Raw genomic sequence first — 13,799 nt, forward strand, 5'->3', positions numbered from 1 at the left:
ATGTTCTTATCGATTAATAGATTTTTTATTCACCCGACCTATTACAATCACTGCTTGTCAAAAGGTGTTTGCAACTAATCATGTAGGGGGTCTTAGATTATTATCAGAAATTTTAGGTTTTTAACGGATAACGAGTAGTTTAGAATTTAGAGATTTGTTTGAAATATTCAATAACATGGTTGATAATAATGAAGTTGATTTTTTATTTCTTACTTTGTTTGCCTAATTATTTGCCCGTGCAGTTGCTAAATCTGTCCAATTTCCCATTCATTTATGGTTACCGAATATTATATATACAGTTAGTTTTAAATCAGGACAATTTAATACTTTTAATATAACACTCCACTTCCACTAGCAGACCTATCACTCTCTGAAGATATTGTTTCCAATTTAACCATTACACATGGTGTGGGGTGTTTTATTCATAACCTCTAAAAAGGTAATCTATCCTCAGACCACTCTTGCCTGAGCACACTTAACACTGAATTTTTTTTTTTTTAACCCTGAAGTCAATTGCTTTAAAAAGGCCTTGACATTATGAGAGTGATTATCATTATATTTGAATCATCCTTTGATCCATGCCCAAACGATATGTGATTGGACACCAGGTTGCCTGCTAATACCTTGCACCCACCCACACTAATCGTGACAATTCACCCAATTGGAGCCTAACGTCCTCGTTCCAATGGCAGACTTGTCACTTTCTACCAATATTGTCCCCAATGTAGCCATTGCACACTGTATGGGATTTTTCGTTTAAAGCTTTCCAGGAAGTCATTCATCCTTATACTACTTTCGCCTAAGCAAGTTTAATTTCGGAGTTCTTTTAAATCATAAAGCCAATTGCTTTGAAAAAGACTTCAGTGTTATAAGAGTGACTATCATTATATTTGAAACATCTTCATCTACACCTTGACAATATGAAATTGAAAATCAAGTAGCCTATCAATGCCCGCACCCGCCCACATTGGTTATCACATTTAATATTAGATGTTCTTTCATTAGCTGTTGAATCACATCTAGGGCCAAGATTTAAAATTCAAATATGGTCAAATCTAGATTTAGTGACATACTAAATCCTATTTAGAAAAAAGTGAATTATGTCAAGATCCGATGATTATTAAATATAATTTTAAATCTCAACTCTTAATAATGTGATTAAAGGGCTAAAAAAGGAAGTTTTAATATTAGTCATGATATTAAAAACCTTATTTAAATTTGGTTATATATGTATACATTGTGTCTCTTGTGCAGACATCCGCATTAGTATGCCTGCACTAAAAATACATCGTGTGTGTATATATATATATATACAGTTCATCTCCAGTGTGAATGTCCACACTAAAAACACACCATATATATATGTATGTATCTATATATATAGTGCATCTTCAGTTCGGACGTTTGTACTGAAGACACGTTATATATGTAAATATTTATATATAAATAAAGAAAGAATAATACACAAAAAATCTTCAAGCAGAGTACGATAATGCTATGGCCTTAAAAAAATAAAAAACAGTGGCTAGAAAAAATTTTTTTTGTTTTTCCTTTTTTATGCTCGTGGAATGAAAATATGAATTAAAGAATATCATTTAGGGGATTTGGGTTTTCAACACTTAATTAGATATTATATATATAAACAAAGAGAGAATAATATACATAAAAATCTTCAAGAGGAGGACAGCAATATGCAAGGAAAAAAGATTGAGGGATTTTTTGGAATTTTCTAGCAACAAGGATGCCGAATATATTCAGGTGGCACCTGGGTGAATAGTAGGTGAAGGAGAGTCGACAGAATCGATCGACAGCATATTGTTAGAAGCTAAGTCCAATGATTATGGTTGTGTATCACATTGTTGAAGTAGATGATGACTATGTTTCAATGAAGAAGAATCTAAAAATGTTAGAAAATAAAGAATAAAAATAATAAAATAATTATAAAAAAAACAAACTACTTAGAATATTACATGTCAATGGTGAATTTCTATGTTAAACGGAATTTATTTTAATAAATTAACATTATGCCCCATCAGTACTAACATCTTCCAACTTTTATGCCATATAAACTTCAATTGAAAGAACCATTAAAGATACTCTAAGAAAATGAAAAACCTCGATTTGAATTTGCCAAATTCTAACATGTCAATAAAATCAAATCTGATCACTATATTTCTGTCATATCATCATTATTAAATGGAAAGCATTTGTTAATTAGTGTAATTTCCTTTTATGGCTTATAATTAAAAATAAAATTAATATGTAAGCAAAAAATATAATAATAAGGTAAGACTATTAAAATAGAATTCCAAATTGATTACCTATTAAAAGAAAAAAAGAATAAAAAGTACACACACTAAAATATAACCAAAATTACATATTTGCATATAATTTTTCCCTAATAGTTATGTAGTAATATTAAAAATCTATATAATATATAAAAAAAAAACAGTATGCGACACGTGTCAGTATACGCTTCATCTAAGTTTCTTCCAAAAGCACCATTTTTATTTATTATTTTATTTTATTTATTATCAATTATTATTTATTATATTCGTTATCTTACCATGTATAAATATAACCAAATACGTATAAAATTAATTTTCGATATAATTTTCCATAACTATCAAACAATAATAACATATACATTAAAGGTTTTGACTCAATAATAACATATGAAAATTTTGAAACAGCAATTATCGGTGATATCATATAAATCAATTTAGGACCAAATTTGGTAACTTTTCAATATAAACCATCCCAAAAATAAAAATAAAAATAAAATCCCAAAACAAACAGAAACAATAGCACACGGTGGGCAGTGAAGGAGCTCAACTCACATGTTGCGCACTCATAGCAAAGAATGAAGCCATGTTGCAGCTTCTTTTTGGCATTGGAATTGAAGCATAGATATTTTCCTTAGTACGTTTTCAATTCGATTTTGGGAATGTGGAACTATCTGTTCTACTTTTTTTGGGTTTGCATTTTTATTTTTTTGGCTCCAGAATCCAAATTTTTGTTTTCCTTTTAAAACAAATTGTTGATGGGTTTTTGAAACTGACATTGCATTTTGCTGCCTTTTTGAGATATGGGTTATAGGTGGTCTGTCAATTTTTGGACTTATTTGGTTTGCATGCTTTATTTGCTTTTGCTGGTTTTAGCTTAAGTGGGTTTGTTCTGAATGCTTTGTTTTCTACCATTCATTTTTGGGTTGGTTTGCTTTCATTCACTTTCAGTGCTTCTGAACGGGATACAAATTGATATCTTTTAAATCCCTCTTTTACCAGCACAGGTATGAAATTTCTATACATTTTTTCTTTTTGTCAATATAAAAATATATACATATATATATATATATATATATATATTCTGATTTTGTTGTCTCTGATTTCTCTTCCTTACTAATAGTTTTAAGAATTTTGTTGTTCATTTCTCTCATAACAATTAGTTTTTCCCTTAACAAAATGTGTATCTATGGATAATTGATAACTTATAAATACTAAATTCATTAGTCATTAGTTGAAAAGGCAAAGACATTCGACTTATAAATACTAAATTCATTATAATGTCAGTAATGCTGCTTATTAGATTATTCTTTTCCTATTCCTAATTTTTCAAACTTTAATTGTAAAATATTTTTAGTAATAAAATAATTCATAGATCCAATTTGAGAAAGAAGATAAGAGGATATTGCCATCAATTTAGAAATCAAGGGTCATTCTTTACGAATTTAACAATATATATATATATATATATATATATATTGTTCACCATTACTTATAAGTATATATTTCATTTTAGCATTTTTTTTTATTTTCCTTCTTTTTTAGAATATATAATTTTCTGAAAATATATAAAAAATAAAATAAGGAAACTAAAGTTGACCAATTTAATAACCCTTAAACTATTTAAATTTTAATTGTTTTACTTGAGGATAAATATCAATTTATCCCATAAGTAGCCTCTTTCCATGATTATAGTCTTAAGGTTAATTCCATGATTATAGTTTTAGGGTTAATTATTTTAGGGTTAAATATCTCATAATTTGATTACTTGATTAACTAATAAAAAATATTCTGTATATTTTTATCCATGACTTTACTTATATATTGTTCTACCATTTCTTCCTTTTTAAAATATATGTATATATTGTTCGCCATTACTTATATGTATATATAACATAATATTCTTCTTTTTGTTTTCCTTCGTTTTTAGAATATATATTTTTCTGAAAAATATAAAAAGTAAAAACTAAAATAAGAAAACTAATTACTAATAAGGAAAATGTTGGCCTATTTAATTAATCCTAAAACTATTGGTATAATTATTTTACTTGAAGATAAATATCAATTTATCCCATAAATAACGTCCTTCCATTATTATAGTTTTAGGATTAATTAATCTCTTTCCATTATTATAGTTTTAGGGTTAATTATTTTATAGTTAATTATTTTAAGGTTAATATTTTATAATTTGATTACTTGATTATCTAATAAAAAATATTCTGTATATTTTTTACTTTTTTAAGTTCATAGAAATGGGGAATAATTTATTAGATAATCAAGTAAAGATATGTATATATATATATATATAATATCATATTTGATACTTTGTAATTTTCCAAGATCACAACCATGTGACAGTGAGTGTAATATGTGACTTTACTTATATATTTTTCACCATTCTTTTCTTTTTAGAATATATGTATATATTGTTCATCGTTACTTATATGTATATATAACATAGTATTCTTCTTTTTATTTTTCTTCTTTTTTAGAATATTTAATTTTTTGAAAATATAAAAAATAAAAAATAAAATAAAAAAATTAACTACTAATAAGGAAAATGTTGACCTATTTAATTAACCCTAAAAATATTTAAATTTTAATTATTTTACTTGAGAGTAAATATCAATTTATCTCATAAACACATTTTACAGAAAATCAGAATCATAATTTCAAAACTTTACAATTTTCGGGAGGCCTAATATATATTATCCTTTCTCTGCATCTTAAATATTGTTTTGTATACATTGGGGGAAAAAAAAAAAGATCCAAAACTACTTATTATCAATAAAACTTTTGTATATATTTTCAAATATGATCGGACATATCGATATATCAATTAAAACAATGCTAACAAGACACAATAGACAATCGAAGTTCGTCTCCTAAAACTTCGGAAGGTCCCATGCTTTGATAACAAATCAGAAATTAGCAGCAATAATTAAATTATAATAATTAATAGTTATAATAATAGAAATAATAATAATAATAATAACCTTACAAAGTTATTATTAATTATAATAATAATAATAATAGAAATAAAGATAATTAAATTATATTATAATGAGTTAATATAAAAGAAATTAATCATTTCCAAGGAATAAAAAAAATAGTCAGAATAAAAAAAATATTAAAAATAGATTTATAATCTCTTTGTTAATATCTTTGTTAGTTTAATATATTTATTTTATTGTAATATAAAAATATTTTGCGTATGGTAATTAATAATTAGATTCCATACATTAATACATATTCATATATAGATATGCAATAAATGAAATTTCAATATCATAATATATAGATTTCAATAATGAAATTAATCTCCTTATTTGATCTTAATAAAATATATCTAACCATAAATAAATTACCTCATAAAGTTATATGGTAAATAATAATGATAATAATAATAACAATAATAAATATAATTACATTATATTATGAGGATTTAATATAGATTAATTAATTAATTACAATATCATAATATATAGATTTCAATATCATAATATAATTAATTATGATAATTCAATATTATAATATATAGATTCCAATAATGAAATTGATCTCCTTATTTAATTTTCTTAAAAGAGAGGTGGTGACTATACATGATCAATTTTCAAGTTAATTCAAATAATAAAGAAAAAAAAAAGCTTTAATTTGGATTAATTGTCAAAATCATCTATTACAGTTATACTACTGTGCATTGTACGGGATCAATACTAGTTGAATAATAAGACAAGCAAGCTAGAAAGGATGACAAGAAAATAAATCATATTTTAAAGGTAAAATGTGCAAATTTTACCATTATTAATAATAAGTTCTTTTCAATATTTGTAAATTATATGAGTATTTTATATATGCTTTTATTTTTATAAATAGATATTTATTTCTTATTACCCGAGAAAACTTCGTGAAACTTAAAGTTATACAATTAAAAAATAATTTGTTATCAATATTTATAGTTTTTTTCTTTAAAAGTGATCACTTAGCAATTTAATTTTATTTGATTATTTTATTTTAAATTTTAAACCATAGAAGGATATTGACACTAATGAAGGACTAATAAAAATTTTCATATTTCATAATAATGACATGATATAATTTTAACCATTAGATCTAATTTTGTTAAAATGTCAAAATTTGGCAAGCTAAAGTTGAGATCTTCCATTTCTTTAGAAATGGAAATAATCCTTGTCCACTATCTTGCCAACTATGTAACTATTATAGTTGGTATTTTTAGAAAATTGCTAATGACAATATTTATAATGAATATCAAGCCAATATAGTCTAGACATTACTAAAGTAAATGTCTACTTTTGGATGTTCTCTCAAATATTGTGAAGTTTCTTTAAAAACAAAATTTTTTAAAAAAATTATATTTATAAGAGTTGATAATATATATATATATATATATATGTAAAATTAATAATTATAAATAGTCTTATGTACATTATCAAAGAAAAACAATTTTAAAATTGATTAGGAATTTATGCCACCTTGTTTCTATACATCATGGCCGACACCTTCTACTTAACTATTCTTAATCTAATCTTCTATGGAGAAAACTATGATTTTTGGTCAGTTAACATGACAACTTACTTCACGTGTAAAAAATTGTGGCATATTGTCAATGCGAGATATACTACTATTCCTTATGACATTACCACACTAAATACTACTCAAAGGAGCTTGAAGAGAGTCAACAAAATGATTATCAAATATTAGACAATATCAATTTCGATGCCACATAGGCAACAATTCATATTCACCATTGAAAATGTTCTAAAAAAATATCATTTTATATTTATTTTGAAATGGTTCCCAATTTAAGTTCCATTTAGTAACGCGATTTTTTTTCTTTCTATCTTATTGTATATAATTTGTTCACCTTAAATGTTTGTTGGATATATTAACTAACTATAAAGTTAAGAGAGAGAGAGAGAATTGTATCTGATTTTTTATTGTCATTTTTTTTCTTATTTTTTTCTTTGAAGTTTATAGTGGATTGAAATATCTAATAAACTTTAATTAACATGAACTAACACTATCAAATATCTTATATAAGCAAATTAGATACAATTCGGAAGATGAAAACAATAACCGAAAGCAAAAATTATCACATTACCAAATGGCACTTGGTTTTTTGGTTTTTAACTCTTCAAATTTGTACATTGTTTCGCTAAATATAAACCAAACAATAATGATAGATTTATACAAAAATATTTACCAAATTTGTTTATAAAATAATATGGTAAATAATGGTATTTTTTTATGACTTATTTATTTAAGAGTTTATATGTATATTAATATGTCAAACAATAATATTTGCATATGTTATTTGATAAATGTTTTAGTATTTATAGCATTACTATAAAATCAATTAAATAGAGTTAACATAAACCTTAATGGAAAAAGGAAAAAAAAAAAAAAGTAAACCTTTAAATTTATTAAAGAAAAAGTAAAACCTTCAAAAATAAAAGATTAACCAAAACATAATGACTGTCACAAAAGAACACTTAAAGGAAATGATTTAGACTATCAATTAACTAATGAGATAACTTATCAATATCTAACTCACCCCATTTATAGAAATAAATTTCGTTGACTCCTCTTCTTTGTCAACCTTTCCACTGAAGTTATTGCCAACATAATAACAGAGGGCCTAACTAATATCTCATCATATTCGGTACCAGTAAACTCTTTGTAAACAAAACGAATTGTTAGTTGTTGACTACATAAATAAATGCAAATTTTGTTTAAAAATAAATAAATAAATGCACATGACATTAGCTTTACTTTTTTGTACACCTTGCAAAAAATTAAATAACCATCAACAATCACTTAGTGTCTGCTTGAAAAAAATATATTAAAAAGAAAAAAAAAAAAGTACTTTCAAAGAAAGCATTTATTAGGTGCTTCTTTCGGAATTGCCAGGAAAGTTTTTTCTTGTAAACAATTATCAATAAAATCAGTGGTGAAGCCAACTTATTATGGCCAGGGGCTGAGGACGTATCTTAAATCATGGGTATATATATTGACGTGGCGTCATTCTCAATCATCATATACAATTTATAAATTTTTAGATGTAATCATTTGCAATGTTTGACAATAACAAAATAAAATATGGGAACTCTATATAAAAAATATTATAAATCCGAATATAAATGAAACATAACACTGCATCGTCCGTTTATCAATGACATAAAAAAGTATTTTAAGGGGTAGCCCCTTTGAGCTTTAGTTATTTTAAAATGTGAACAATGGAATATAAATGGTCAAGCAAAAATACATAATTTGACGTATGGAATTGGATAATTAGCATCGAAAAAAGCAATTTATAATCGCTAGAAAGGATGATTAGTTGGAGTAATATGTCATTGGTCATTTAAATGATTATATAAAAGAATGCACTTACTTAAATTAAGATTTTAGAATAAAAGAATGAGTAATAGTATCAATAATGATATTATTAATGATAATTAAAACATCAGTAACAAATAACAATACTCATTGGCATTCTAGGTATTAACTTATTGACAAGAGTTTTAATTTTTTTAAAAGTTTCTCATTTCAAATTTGTAACTTTTTAGCTTCATCAATTTAAATTTTATATATTAATTAATATTTGTAGTATAAATATGTAGTAAATGACAAGTTTCATGCTTAATACTTATCATAGTTAGTTGGACTTTTGGCACTTCGTTAGTTTGAATTTATTTGTTTTAGATTTCATTTTTTTTATTACTTCACTATTTTTATTTTTTTTTAAATGATTCTTCTTTTGCTTTTAATATTTAAACAGTGAGAAAATAGAAACCATCTAATAATGAATTTTCAGTTAAGGAATATATAAAATTGTTTAAAAACTCAATTAACAAAAGTTTTGTATTGCTATACTATCAACTTCGCTACTATTAAGAGATTTTTTTTGTTTTAATAGAGTTATTGGATTTATTAATATTTGAATATCTTTATAGTCGCATTTAAATTTTTGATCTTTATTGTTATTTTTTGTCTGGCATTTTGATTTTTAAACTTTAATTTTTATTTTATTTTTTTTGATTCCTAAACCTTTTTTTTTTAGTTTAGTTTTTAAAAGTTTTATAGTACATTAAATAAACAAGTAAACAATACAATTGCAAAATCAGACGATATTACAAAATCCTTGCATGTTGTTTCAAGTACATTACACGTTTCGAAACCATTAAAAAGCATATAAAAATAGTTGACACTATTGGATTGATGAAATAAGAGGGGATGGAAAAGAAATGGAATAGTTAAAATGAAGTGCAAAGAAAAGGAAGAAAAAAAAAAAAAAAAGGAATGAACCGGTTCTTTTTCGTTTTTTCTTTTTCTCGCTTCATTTTCCTCTCAAAGTTGATAGGAAATAGATGGAAAGGATAATCTTTCAATAAATTTTTTTAATATCCTAAAACTATATTTATTATTCACATATGAAAATATTTATTACTTTCATATCTATTTTCTTTCCTTCCCATTACGAACAATCTCAGCAACAATTTTTGATAAATATCATCCTTTACTTTTCGCATTAAATTTATCATTTCTTTCCTTTTCTTTTCCTCTTTTCAGTCCAAAGATGGTGTTAACGATAAAAATGCATCAAAAGCTTAAGTTTAATGACCAAACAACAATTTTTAACAAATATCATCCTTGTCTTTTCGCATTAAACTTATCATTTTTTTCCTCATTTTAATCCACTCATAGTGTCAACGATAAAAATGCATCAAGAGCTGAAGTTTAATGACTAAAGTGCTAAAATAAATAAATAAATAAAAGAATTACATGTAACTCTTTGCCACTCTTTTGTTTCACCAATATCATTTACAGTTTGAACACCGCACTCCAAATGGTATGAGGGTTTCTTGTTCAAACTTTTCAAGAGATCATCTATACTGAGATTGTTTCTATTAAAGTGTGCTTAATCATAGAACTCATTCAAATCCAAAAGCGAACGACTTTAAAAAGTTCTTGATTGTTAAGAGAGTAATTATTTTTACATTTGAACCAGCACTGTTTCACAGTGAAATATGAAATTGGACACCAAAATAGTTTTTCCTAGTAAAATAGCCTGCTAGTACCCTGCATCTGTTCACATTTATCCTAGCAAGCTCATACAGATTCACCATTGGTTGTCACAATCCACCTTAGTATATTATTCAGTAATCTTACTCCTTTTTATTTTGCATGCTTCAAAACTAACAAATTTTACAATACACCCCGTAGGGTCTAACACCATTGCTGGACATTTTCTGGCTGAGTATAAGCTTTAATAGCATCTATAACCCCCCACCACACTCCTACTCTACCAATAGTATTCCAAGTTGCGCCATCACGGTCCAAACGATATGACATTTTTTATTCAAACTTTTCAAAGGGTCACCCATCTATATGTTGCTCCACTAGAACATATTTAATCCTGTAGCTTTTTCAAACTCTAAAGTCAATCGTTTTGAAAATGCCTTAGTTGTTAAGAAAATGATTATCTTTATATTTGAAATATCACTATTTCACATCCAGACGATATATGATTGAACACCAAGTAGTCTTTACAAGTAAGGTAGCTAGTTGGTATCCCACATTTGCCCACACTTATTTTGACAGTCTCACACTAATTCACAACTGATCATCACAATCCACCCCAATATGTTGTTTACTAATCTTACCCATTCTTGCCTCGCATTTTTTATAGCTCACAAATCTTACATTGCAACTATGTATATGGTTCATAGGCTAATAATCTTTTCTTGTAAGGTGCAAGTAACTGCTTGAAAACATCAAATGGCCCCATGGTATATAGATTTTTATATTATTATCTAAATATTCAAAAATATATTTACCTCTTGCAACTACTATTATACCTTACAAAATTACTTCTAAAAGGGTCTCTTTGCATCAATCTAATGTCATTTAAATTGGGACAGTAATATCTACACTACAAAACACGTTAGGTGCATTACAATTTTGATGATTGTTTGGTATTCCAACTATATTCATGAACACAATGTCCTAAATAGTCTTAAGCACTAAAAAAAATTATTAGATACACTACATACTTTATCCCTTTTACTTATCTCTTTTACAATTCAAGAAAAACATTAATCTTGATCATATCGATGATTTAGGAAAAAATATAAACCCTAACAATGAAATTCAATAATGAAAATGACAAAATATAATAGAAAGATTGCTAACTCATCACTTTCAATTCTATAAGTATTTAGGTACTTTGTTTTATCTTCACTTTTTCCTATCTGATTATATTTTTCCTTTTTTTGCTCTTCGCATTTTTTCACAAGATTCTGTCCAATAAATAATCCGATTACATTCTTCCTTTCTTTGAGTTGTTTTTTTTTTTTTTTTTTTTTCTGATTTAACTTATGTATGGATTATATAATCTTGACGAATAGCTATTGTCTGGTAAATGTACACTACATTCAACATTGTTATCCATAATATATATACCGCTCCACTAGAGATGATTTGAAAAACCAATAACATACATTTAGCTTATATAATCTGGACGAATGCATGTCATCTGGTAAATGTACATCATGCAAACAACTATCATCCAGATTATATCTTACTATTTTATTTCATTAAGAATAATGAAGGAAATTGTGAGGTGTAACATATGTCTATTTTATTTTAAATCATTAAAAATAAAATAAGTACAAATTATTAATATAGCTAGTAAAAACAAATTTTAAAATGGATATATGTAAAATGTAGTGGAACATGTTTTGTAAGGCAAATTTTCATTATCTAACAAGTTTTTAGTAATCATTTTCATTTGGCTTTTAGTTGTCATGTAAATTTTGATTCCAAAACTTAAGTGCCAAAATTTAAATTATTAAAATATCCTTAAACTTTTATCTTTTATCAAATTCATCCCATGCTTGCATAATTTTTTGTGCTTCTTTTAAAAAGCCTTATCTTCTTCCTGTTACCTTTTGCCTTATAGTTTTTGGCTTCTCCATGGCCATTGTTAATAACATAAATGAGGCAAGTTAACATTAGGCCCTTGCAAATATCCTAAAAATCATCCAAAAGCCAAAAAAACCAAAAACATCAAAGAGAAAAACAAAGTCACAGCAAAATCTCAAAAATCCATATCAAAATCCACAAACATAATGAATCTTAAAAAATGAAAAAACCCCAAATTCAAGTTTCAGTCTTTTATTACAAAAGGATCTCTAATTACTTGCCCGACTTTTCCAAATTGATTAGTTTTTCTTCCACCTTTTCATGGGGAAATGCTTTGCCATTTCAGATGCTTAACCAAAGCTTACCATAAGGCTTGTAAATAGAAATGGCTAATGGTTATGGTTAATGAAGGTGAATCCGTAATTAAAAAATATGCTATAAATTCTTAAGTTAAAATAAAAAAAATAAATATTTGAAAATTTAACTTTAAGAATGTCCTATAATTAAAACAGAAAATCTGTGGGTTAGAGAGATCACTGGTGATGGAGGGGATCGCGGAGAAAGAGAGAAAAGGAAGGAAAAATAGAACAAAAATAAAAAAAATATTTTGGATAATTAAAATTTATGGAACTGTATAGAATTTAAATAGAATTATAAAAAAAATATCTTATTTTTTTATTCAATACATTGGAATCTAAAATCTTAGGCAGTAACTTTCTTTTGTAAATTTGTTTCTTTATGGTGCACTTGGTAATTAGAAAAAATAATAGTAATAAAATAACAATAAAATTGATGGATTAAAATAGGCGATTTCATGCAAGCCAAAAGGTTTCCCTGATTATGGTTTCGCAACGCTTAAGAAATAATTTCCACCCAAAAAAAAAGAAAGGCAGTAACTTTGTAGACAGTCCAATCCATTTTGCCAAAACCTTTTTTCTTATTCCAATACCGACTTTGAAAACCAATGGGACCCACATGAAGATCTCATCATAGATTTCGTTACTCACAAAAAATCGTTTTGGCTCTCCCACCGTACACGTGCACTGCATGAATCCAACCGCACGTGTGTAACTGATGCCCATCTCGATCGTGCAAAACCAAAGCAAAACGGTGTCCGCTAGCAGACAAAACGCAATTACAATCGCATTTTGCATGAGAAGTGAGCCCCACAAAAACAAAAAGCACGAATTTATTATATTAGTTTTATTTTTCATTTTCCGATTAAAATAATAAAAAGGAATTTCCCTATTCACGACAGAAATAAAAAGCGAGTTTGGACGGATTTACAATTACGTTACGATACGAAAAAGGCCACAGTGGATGAACCGAAACCGTTGTCTATCTCAGCGCCTCTCTTTCACGCGTGTGCATATCATACGTAACGTACTGTAACGAATCTTTTCTTCGACCTTTTTTTTAAATTCAATTTTCGTTCTTTTTATTGAAATATATATATATATATATATATATTTAAGATAGGACGATATATATATATATATATAGGTTTAATTAAATTAAACCCATCAACAATTCACATTTATAATTAAAATACCAAAATAGGAAAAATAC

This window comes from Ziziphus jujuba, chromosome 11 (assembly GCF_031755915.1).
Source record: "Ziziphus jujuba cultivar Dongzao chromosome 11, ASM3175591v1".
NCBI classification, from domain to species: domain Eukaryota; kingdom Viridiplantae; phylum Streptophyta; class Magnoliopsida; order Rosales; family Rhamnaceae; genus Ziziphus; species Ziziphus jujuba.